The sequence below is a fragment of the Lacerta agilis genome, chromosome 7 (genome assembly GCF_009819535.1).
Source record: "Lacerta agilis isolate rLacAgi1 chromosome 7, rLacAgi1.pri, whole genome shotgun sequence".
Classification (NCBI taxonomy): Eukaryota; Metazoa; Chordata; class Lepidosauria; order Squamata; family Lacertidae; genus Lacerta; species Lacerta agilis.
This window is the reverse complement of record NC_046318.1, coordinates 74871354-74882296: the sequence shown is the minus strand read 5'-3', so window position 1 is coordinate 74882296 and position 10943 is coordinate 74871354.

Below are 10943 nucleotides of genomic sequence, written 5' to 3'. Positions count from 1 at the left end.
TTTTCCCTGCAGGCATCCTGTTGCTACAAAAGGCCAGATAAACAGGGCCATTTTATTGCCGAATTAAAAAAAATGAAAACAGCCCGCAACAATAGCAACATGGGGGAAAGGAACAGCAGACTTAAATCACCAAGTTGTCCAAGCCAGAAATTCCCTGGAGCCACAGCAAGGCTGCCTCCCAGCAGAGCAGAAGGATCATGGGATATTCTGAGGACAACTAGGGAAGCAATTAGATGGTGGGCATGGGCGTTTAGATATCGATGAGCCCGTCCTGTTCAATTTCAATGCAACACCACCTGAGGATCCAGAATGTGGAGGAACTTGGACTTCACCCAATAAAACTACACAATATCTGAAGACTCAATGAAAGTCCAGTATTTAATTGCCATCACGGTGGAAGTCAACAAAGGCACACCCTCATAGAGGCTTGGAAAGAGCATGCAATGTGTTTTGAACTGTACGTAGGAATCCGCCTTCGGATGAACCAGACCATTAGTTCATCTAGCTCAGTACGGTCTAAACCAGGCATGTCCAAAGTCTGTTTTGGGGGCCTAATTTGGCCCGCCAGCCAGTTTAATCCAGCCCCTGTGGCAGTTTATTTCCTGGGGTAAAATCTTTAAAAAAAAAAAATCCAACAACTTCAACCCTAAAGAAAGCTCAACTTCAATCCTAAAAAATGGTTAACAACTTTGGTTGGCCCTTGCAGCCCTTCACTTCATCAAATCTGGCCCTCTTTGAAAAAAGTTTGGACACCACTGGACTCAATGACTAGCACCAGAGTTTTCAGACATGGGAACATTCCCAGCCCTTCCTAGAGACCTGGGACTTTCTGCATAATAACGAAAACTGGTAATTTTAAATTTTATATCCCACCCATCTGCAAAGGAAGGACTCTCTGCCAGTGAGTTCCTCAACCTACACACATGTGGGCACTGTGCCGGTAGTCGGGGGGGGGAATCCACAGCACCCCAGGGAGTCAGCGCAAATTGTGCCACAATAACTCAAGACAGCACCCGGAAGCACCCCAAATTCTTGGGTGGGTGCACTTTGCAGGAGAAGACAGACGAACGGCGTTTCATGGAAGCTTGCTCGCGGTGACTGACCACCTCGGGGAGGAACTGCAGAGCTCCCACAGAAGACCAGTTCTGGGCACCACAGTTCAAGAAGGATACTGACAAGCTGGAACGTGTCCAGAGGAGGGCAACCAAAATGGTCAAAGGCCTGGAAACAATGCCTTATGAGGAACGGCTTGGGGAGCTGGGTATGTTTAGCCTGGAGAAGAGAAGGTTAAGGGGTGATATGATAGCCATGTTCAAATATATCAAAGGATGTCATATAGAGGAGGGAGAAAGGTTGTTTTCTGCTGCTCCAGAGAAGCGGACACGGAGCAATGGATTCAAACTACAAGAAAGAAGATTCCACCTAAACATTAGGAAGAACTTCCTGACAGTGAGAGCTGTTCGGCAGTGGAATTTGCTACCAAGGAGTGTGGTGGAGTCTCCTTCTTTGGAGGTCTTTAAGCGGAGGCTTGACAGCCATCTGTCAGGAATGCTTTGATGGTGTTTCCTGCTTGGCAGGGGGTTGGACTGGATGACCCTTGTGGTCTCTTCCAACTCTATGATTCTATGACTGCTCTCTAGACCACTGCCATCATGGTTCCCACTCAGTTCCCCCACCGCTTCCTGCGGCTGCAAGTGGAACTTCGATCTCCCCTAAAGGATGCAGAACAGGAGTGGCTTAAATGGTCTGTCCAATATTGTTGGACTACAACTCCCATGATGCTCAACCATTGCCCATGCTGGCTGCAGCTGAGGAAGAGTTGTAGTCCAGCGTGATGCGGCTGGGATGGCTCAGTTGGTAGAGCATGAGTCATGAGTTCGAGCCCCATGTTAGGCAAAAGATTCACGCGTTGCAAAGGTTAGATTAGGTGTCTCTCATGGTCCCTTCCAACTCCACAATTCTAGGATTATGAGTCCTGGGGTAGCTCAGTTAGTAGAGCACAAGACTCTTGTTAATCTCAGGGTCACGGGTTCGAGTCCCACATTGGGCCAAAGATATCTGCACTGCAGGGGGTTGGACTAGATCAGGCTTCCTCAAACTTGGCCCTCCAGATGTTTCTGGCCTACAACTCCCATGATCCCTAGCTAGCAGGACCAGCGGTCAGGGATGATGGGAATTGTAGTCTCAAAACATCTGGAGGGCCGAGTTTGGGAAACCCTAGCGTAGCCTTCGAACTCAACAATTCTATGATCGGGAAGGCACAATATTGACTATCCCTGCTGAGCATAGTCCACCCACACCCTATTATTCCTAGAAACTCAGGTGGGAAGATTCCTGAACTCCCCTTTGCAAATGTCTCTTTCCTTCCTTTGATAACAGGCAAAACTACATCTGCATGATGTGGTTTAAAAAACAACAACAATGTTGGTGTTAACGGGCATGTGCAAAGGAAGAAAAGAAGAAGGGCTGCCACCTTCAGCTACGAAAGGTTCGTTTCCCTGCATGGCCCATGGCGACGAAGACTGGCCTCTTCACAGAGAATCCTATCAGGGAATGACAGAATGGGGAAAAACGTGATTCTCTGGAGCTTCTGATAAGGAAAGAAAGACACTGATATTCCTCCACTGGGAGGAGTCAATCCAGTTTTTTCAGAAGGGAGAAAGTTCAATCAACATGCCATGGATGCCTCAAGATGACACAACTCCCCCTCTGATGTTCCAGCTACAGCCATGAGTCACCTAATCAAACATTTTCTGACATCAGATAGCTGCAAGTCCTATGCAACTGCAGAAAGTTGTGGGGGGGGGAGCCTCGAAAACGGCTACCATGACATACAGAGAGCCTGTAGCCACTGATACAAGCCTGAGTTGGGAATGGTTTATGGATAGGAGATCTCCAGCAGCTCCCCTCCCACCACCGATGTGCTCCCCGACATGAAAAGAGCGATTCAAACAAATAAAGGAGGCATGATTTAGGCAAGAATCATCAGAACAAAATAAAATAAAATAAGGAAGCGGGGAGAGAAACTCAGAGCAGCAGCACTTCTCCAAAACTTTTAGAGACACTTTCCAGAGGAAATGAGTAACCCTCTTGTTATTAAGTGATAAATCTCAGCCAACAGGAAGTGCCATTGTCTCCTATTTATTTTTAATCTCCAAACACCCATGTAGCTGGCACCGCGTTCCAAACGCACGCCGATAAGCTGGGCTGTTTGAAGGAGACGGAGGCTCCTGGGATGAAAGAGTGAGATTCCACTTTCAGGCCCAGTTTTGGCACTCGGTCAGGAACCGGGGAACAGTGCGGATGAGGCTGGAGAGGCACCTCTGCCAGAGAGCAAAATCAGCGTGTTCGCTCCGCCTATTGGGTTTTATTATTCTCAAGGGGCAACAATGCATCTGGATTGATGAGGTCTGGCATGCTGGTTTCAGGGGAAGATGGGACTGTTCCTGGCCGGGAGAGAGCGGCCAAAATGGAAAGCGAGTTATGTAACTCCTCGAGAGGAGGCTGCTGTACTCAGATTACACCCAACACACCCTCCATCCCTCAACAAATTATCCCGAGACATTTCGCTGATCGCCATCAGCTCGCTCTTCATTATGGAACCGGGAAAATCATCCTTCGGGAGGATAGGGAGTCCCCAGCACTGTTTGCAAATTATTTACCGCAGAGAGAGAGAGAGCTAGGGAGCAAGGAACGGCATTTCTGCTAGGCCAACTGCGCAATCCATGGGAATGCAGAAGCTGGATTTGGCCAACCCAAGTTCAGTCCTCACTTCCGCTCCACGCTCTTGGGTGGACGGGGGGGCAAGTTAAGTTGATCTCTCCCAGCCTCAGTTCCCCATCGGCAACCCCTGAATGCAAGAATTCAAGAGTGACCGGCCTCGCAAGGTTATTCTGATTGCAAAACAGAACGCATGCAATGTGAACCATTTCGTTTTCGAAAGACGGAATGGCAAAATGAGGCTCTGCGTAAAAGGGAGCCTTTCCCAACCAGATGCCCTGCAGATGTTTCGGACTAGGAGACTCCGCCCCCAGCCAGCACAGCTGTATGGAAAGGGGGGAGTTCGCAGGGTCTCCGTCTAAATAATAATAATAATAATAATAATAATAATAATAATAATAATAATATATTATTTATACCGCAGCCACTCTGGGCGGCTTCCAGCAGAATATTAAAATGCAATGATTCATCACATATTAAAAGCTTCCCTAAATAATAATAATAAAACACAGGTTGTCTATATCAGACAGGCAAGAGTGGCCAAAGGGGGGCGGGGCGTAGAGACCACAATTGATGGTGTCTAGTCTGGGATGGAGAAGGAGCTGTGCAGGAAGGCTCACAGGGTTCAGGGAGGGATTGTTAAGCAGGAACTAAGAGTTCTGGGGGGAAACAAACAGATAGATAGCCTTGTGGGCTCATAAGAGGAAGAAAGCACCAAATATTAGAACTAGCAGCCCCTTTGCTAGACTAAGAAAAATGTCACAAAAGCATGCAATTCTCCAGAACTCTTCATCAGGCTAAACTAGGGTTTCCCAAACTTGGGTCTCTCTCCAGCTGTTTTTGGAGTACAGTCCCCACCATCCCTGACCACTGGTTCTGAGAGCTAGGGATGATGGAAGTTGTAGTCCAAAAACAGCTGGAAGCCCACATTTGGAAAACCCTGGTAAAGTGAATGGGTGCACAGCGAAGAATCTGCTACCTCCACTCACATTCAGGTGGGACCAGATATAGAATTCAAGGCTTCACCATCAGCCAACCTGTTCGCCCTCCCCCCCCCAAAAAAAACACAACAACAACAACAACACACACACTGTAAACAGACCAGAGGTAGCGAACATGGTGTCATTGGACTACAGGTGCTACAGGGCTAAAAATCCCACCAGCCAGGTGGTCAAGCGTGACGGGGGTTGGAGTCCAAAATCATGCGGCTTAGGACCCTCGTACTTAAGGGACTGCCTCTCCTGGTATGTCCCATGTAGGACCTTAAGGTCCTCAAATAATAATCTTTTGGAGGTCCCGAGCAACAAAGATGCTAGGTTGGCCTCAACTAGGGCCAGGGCCTTCTCAGTACTGGCCCCGACTTGGTGGAACAGTCTATCACAAGAGACCAGGGCCCTGCGGATTTGGCATCTTCCGCAGGGCCTGCAAGACGGAGCTGTTCCACCTGGCCTTTGGGTTGGTTTCTGTTTAATATTTATGCTTCATTCTTTCATTGGTGGGTTATTTTGAAATTGAGACCGCAGTTTTAATATTGAATTTTTAAATTTGTATTTTAATCTGTTATTTTAAATTGATTGTGTTTATGTTTTTTGCTGTGATTTTAATTGGTGTTAGCCGCCCTGAGCCCGGTTTTTTTGGCTGGGAAGGGCGGGGTATAAATAAATTTTTTATTTATTATTATTATTATCTGTAAAGCCTCAAATTACTTGCTAACTCTATGAGCAACCTACTAGAATAGGGAACAGAGAAATCTGCCTTATACGGAGCCAGACCATTGGTTCAGTGTTTTCTACACTGACTGGCAGGAGCGGTCCAGGATTCCCAGCCCAGGACCTTCCCAGCCCTACCTGGAGATGCCATTGGGGATTAAACCTGGGACATTCCGCATGCAGCACAGATGTCCTACCAGTGGGCAACGACCTCTTCCTCTAAGAAACCTTTGACAGTGATCTGATAGGTAAATGTAAAGGTAAAGGGACCCCTGACCATTAGGTCTAGTCATGGAAGACTCTGGGGCAGTGTTTTTCAACCACTGTTCCGCGGCACACTAGTGTGCCGCGAGATGTTGCCTGGTGTGCCGTGGGGAAAATTGAAAAATTCAAGAGAATTACTTTATATATAGTCAATATAGGCACAGAGTTAAATTTTTTAACATTTTCTAATGGTGGTGTGCCTCGTGATTTTTTTCATGAAACAAGTGTGCCTTTGCCCAAAAAAGGTTGAAAAACACTGCTCTGGGGTTGCGGCGCTCATCTTGCTTTATTGGCCGAGGGAGCCGGCGTACAGCTTCCGGGTCATGTGTCCAGCATGACTAAGCCGCTTCTGGCGAACCAGAGCAGGGCACGGAAATGCCGTTTACCTTCCTGCCAGAGCGGTACCTATTTATCTACTTGCACTTTTGACGTGCTTTCGAAGTGCTAGGTGGGCAGGAGCAGGGACCGAGCAACGGGAGCTCACCCCGTCGCGGGGATTCGAACCACCGACCTTCTGATCGGCAAGCCCTAGGCTCTGTGGTTCAACCCTACAGCGCCCCCCGATCTGATAGGTAGAACTGCGCAAATCTAGACGAGAACAAGCCAGCAAGAGGGGGAAGAGCAAGAGCTCACCATTCAGGGTCAGCATTCCTGAAAGGGACAGACATTTGGAAGATAATCTCTACCTCCGAGACTCCGCATTCTGAAGTGTGTTGCAACCAAATGAACTGCAATCCGGGGCTGTGGGGGGGGGGGGTCAGATTACCAGTGATGCAAACTCAAGAGGAACAAGTGAAGTTCGGGTTTCTCCTAGCAGGTTGTGCAACACCCAGCCTTGGGATGGAGAGGCGACCTCTGTCAACTCTGAGGTCGCCTGATACAACCCACCTAAACGACTGGGAAGAGGATTCTTCCATCTGCAGGTCAAGATAATCCAGTCTAAGGGAACTTCACTGGGAGAGCCCTTTGATATGCATCTCAGATTGCAAACCCAATCTGGCCACTTTGACTTGTAGATGCCATAGGCAGAAGAAGTCTCCTATGGCAAGTTCAACCCAACCCTTATTGAAGTTAAGGAGACGGGTTTTCTCTTGCTAAAAGAAGGCCTTTTTCTACCCAGTCAGACTGCTTGCCCTGTAGTTTTATAAATCAATGCACATCATGCTACATTTTCTATCAAGGCATTCCAGCAGGAGGGGTAGCTGGGATGAGGTGGGAGTTGGTAACTGTCCCAAAATCACCCAGTGAGCTTCCATCTCACGTGCCAGTATCTGGCCCAGGGCCCCTGACATTGTTAGAAACTCAGATTTATAAGCTAGGCTCCAACTGGCTCCTTAAACCAAGCTTGAAGTCACCAAAACAGAATGCCTAGTTGCCATTTTGGGGCAAAGTCTTGTTTTTCAAATGACTGCAATTGATTCTGGGTTAAACATCTTTATACCCTGCCCATCCGGCTGGGTTTCCCCAGCCACTCTGGGCACCTTCCAACAAAATATTAAAATACAATAGTCTGTCAAATTTTAAAAGCTTCCCTAAACAGGGACGTTTTGCATACAGCGACCGTGTGAAAAGAGTTTTTTGGGATGGGGGCTCTCCATCCCACATGGTTAACGGGCCATGCGCACTTGTGTGACATGATGCAACCGAGCACGCACGCTCTTTATTAAACCATGCCCTCCTAGAGGTACAACATTTAAACCACTGCTTCGACCGTGGGGCAGAAAAATCTCCAGGAGCCAAGGCACAGGCAGGCGGGGGGGGGGGGCAAAATCCCACCCTTTCCAAAGCCACTTTTAATCCCAATTAATCTTGGGAATGTGGCATTCCAATTTATAGCTGGCGCTAGTGGAGATGTCTGGATCTCAGGTTGGTGACTGACATCACCCCACCTGGCTATCCCCTCCAGCTTTCTCAAGCAGGTAAGCATAAGAGCTCATCTACTGCATTCATATCCTCCTTTTCCTGCAAGGAGTACATGGTTCACCCCTCTCCTCAGTTAATCTCTACAATGACCCTGTGAGGTAGGTTAAGAAGCTGTGATTGACTCCAAGGTCACCTGATAAGCTTCATGACTGAGTAGGGATTTGAACCCCGATCTCCCAGGTCCTTGTCCGACACTCTAACCACTACACCACCCTGGCTTCCTAGAGTACTTATGCTATGGGGCAGCTCTATAAATTAAGTAAAGGTACCCCTGACCGTTAAGTCCAGTCACGGACGACTCTGGGGTTGCAGCGCTCATCTCGCTTTACTGGCCGAGGGAGCCGGTGTTTGTCCACAGTCAGCTTCCGGGTCATGTGGCCAGCATGACTAAGCCGCTTCTGGCGAACCAGAGCAGCGCACAGAAACGCTGTTTACCTTCCCGCCGGAGCGGTACCTATTTATCTACTTGCACTTTGACGTGCTTTTGAACTGCTAGGTAGGCAGGAGCTGGGACCGAACAACGGGAGCTCACCCAGTCATGGGGATTCGAACCGCCGACCTTCTGATCGGCAAGCCCTAGGCTCTGTGGTTTAGACCACAGCGCCACCCGCATCCCTATAAATTAAGTAGTTAGATACATGAGGAAAGCAAAATGTCCCTTAGAGAAGGGCCTTAAAAATTTCCCTCGAAGCTTAAGCTTGTTTTATTCCTGATTGTTTTATTTGATGTTTTAATGTGCCGTAAACCTCTTTTGAAACCTTTCCTTTAAAATATAAAGCAGTATGCAAATGAAATGGATAATAATAGTAATCAAAAATAAGATTCACTGGCGCCGTTGTGGTGACCATAACCTAGGATTAAGGCGCCATTTAGCAATTCGCTTATATATCTGAGTTTCTAACACTGTTAAGTCGGTCCTTAGCGAAATCTCATGTCAGAGGCGCCCACCCCCGTCGCTTCTGGGTCTTTGGGAACTGAGGTTCGATAAGGTTGCACAGAAATCTCTGGAGGAGATCTCCTCCACCACCCTCCAGTCACTGAACAGAAGCAAGGACGGGTAAAACCAGTTTAAAATTTAATAGTGTGGATGCAGAGACTTAAGTGACAATCGGGTGAGGCTTCCATAGCTGAATTCTTTATTTTTTTTATGGAGAGGAATTAGCATGACAAATGCAAGAGTCCCCTGTCCCAAGTCACACACACACACACACACACACACACACACGGCGGAACAAATTGTGTGCAACAAAATGCATTCTTAATCACCATTTGTTGAGATGATCAATCAATCCATCTCCTTTATTGGCATAAAATTATTGAGATGCTACATTAGGAAGTGTCGGCGATGACTCAGGGACAGGCCTGGGCTGAGTCAGTGAAAGGAGTTGCTCACCAGCTGGGACATGGCACTGGGTTGCTTTTTCTAACAACTGGCACACACAAGTCCACATTCCAGCCCACCCCCTTTTGCAGCCACTGAGCAGAAATCAAGAGAGCGCCTTCTGTTCAGAAAGGACAAAACCACAACTCTGCCTTCCAAAAGGAAAAAGAAAAGAAAAAGGAAATACCAGATCCTCTTTAGCACTGTTGATTTGCAAAAACCCTCATTGTTTCAGAGAGGGGTTGTGAAAATCCTTCAGATTCCTTAATTGTTAGAAAGCAGCATATGAATAAAGGATTGCTAATGTGGGGCTTTCCCCCCCCAAGAGAATGTTCTCCAAGGCTTTCAACATAGAAACCGCTTAGTTAAAATAAACAGCTTCCTGCAGCTAATGCAGAATTTAGTAGCTCACAGCAGACTCCACCCTAGAACTAAAGAATTGTAGAGTTGGAAGGGACCCCAAGGGGTCATCTAGATCAACCCCCCGCGATGCAGGAATAAGACGGGCTTTTCCCCACCAAAGAAGTTCAGCGCAAATCCTGGACAGGCTGAAGGAAAAAAAGGGCCAGTCGAGAAATCCAACACAGCGCTGCCCTGTATTGATCCAAGTGCAGCACTAAGCCACACAGATGCACTTGCCTTTAAGGTTCAACTCAACCCCTGGAGGAAGGAAGCAAGATTCATGTGCAGCCGCTAAAGCACTGTGCAAGCCTGGATAGCTCAATTGGCTAGAGCGTGGCGCTGATAATCCCAAGGTTGCAGGTTCGATCCGCGTATGGGACAGCAGCATATTCCTGCCTCGGACTAGATGGTTCTCAGGGTCCCTTTGAACTCGACAATTTTATATATATGAATGAGAATATGAATCTAGAGCTCTGGCATGCGCAAGGACAACTTCCACGCTCCTTCTCAGGTGAGTATTTAAGGGTCTAATTGCAAAGCTGAAAGAGAGGAAGCCATTAATGTTGCGAATCATGAAACCCAGGAATCTCAAGGGGTGTGGAAGTCCCTGGATCACAATGGGGGATAGAATTTGCATAGGTAAAGGTAAAAGACCCCTGGACGATTAAGTCCAGTCAAAGGCGACTATGGGGTTGCGGAGCTCATCACGCTTTCAGGCTGAGGCAGCCGTCGTTTGTCCACAGACAGCTTTCCAGGTCATGTGGCCAGCAGGACTAAATCGCTTCTGACACAAAAGAACACCATGACGGAAACCAGAACGCACGGAAATACCGTTTACCTTCCTGCCACAGCGGTACCTATTTATCTACTTGCACTGGTGTGCTTTCAAACTGCTAGGTTGGCAGGAGCTGGGACAGAGCAACAGGAGCTCACCCCATCGCGGGGATTCGAACCGCCGACCTTCCGATTGGCAAGCCCAAGAGACTCAGTGCTTTGGACCACAGGACCACCCGCATTCCTTGAATTTGCACAATTGGACCCTGAAGTCAAGGGACGCAGGTGGCGCTGTGGGTTAAACACAGAGCCTAGGGCTTGCCGACCAGAAGGTCGGCGGTTCGAATCCCCGCGACGGGGTGAGCTCCCGCTGCTCAGTCCCAACTCCTGCCCACCTAGCAGTTTGAAAGCACGTCAAAGGTGCAAGTAGATAAGTAGGTACTGCTCCGGCGGGAAGGTAAACGGCGTTTCCGTGCGTTGCTCTGGTTCACCAGAAGCGGCTTAGTCATGCTGGCCACATGACCCAGAAACTGTACGCTAGCTCCCTCGGCCAGTAAAGCGAGATGAGCGCTGCAACCCCAGAGTCGGACACGACTGGACCTAACGGTCAGGGGTCCCTTTACCTTTACCCAGAAGTCATATTTAACACCAGTCCTCTTTCCAATAGCAAAAATGTTCTGCGGTCTTCAACTACAGGGCAACAAGGAGGAGGAGATAAAACTCTGCAAATCTCCAGTCAGAAACATTTTTTTTTGCAGAGGCAAGCATGC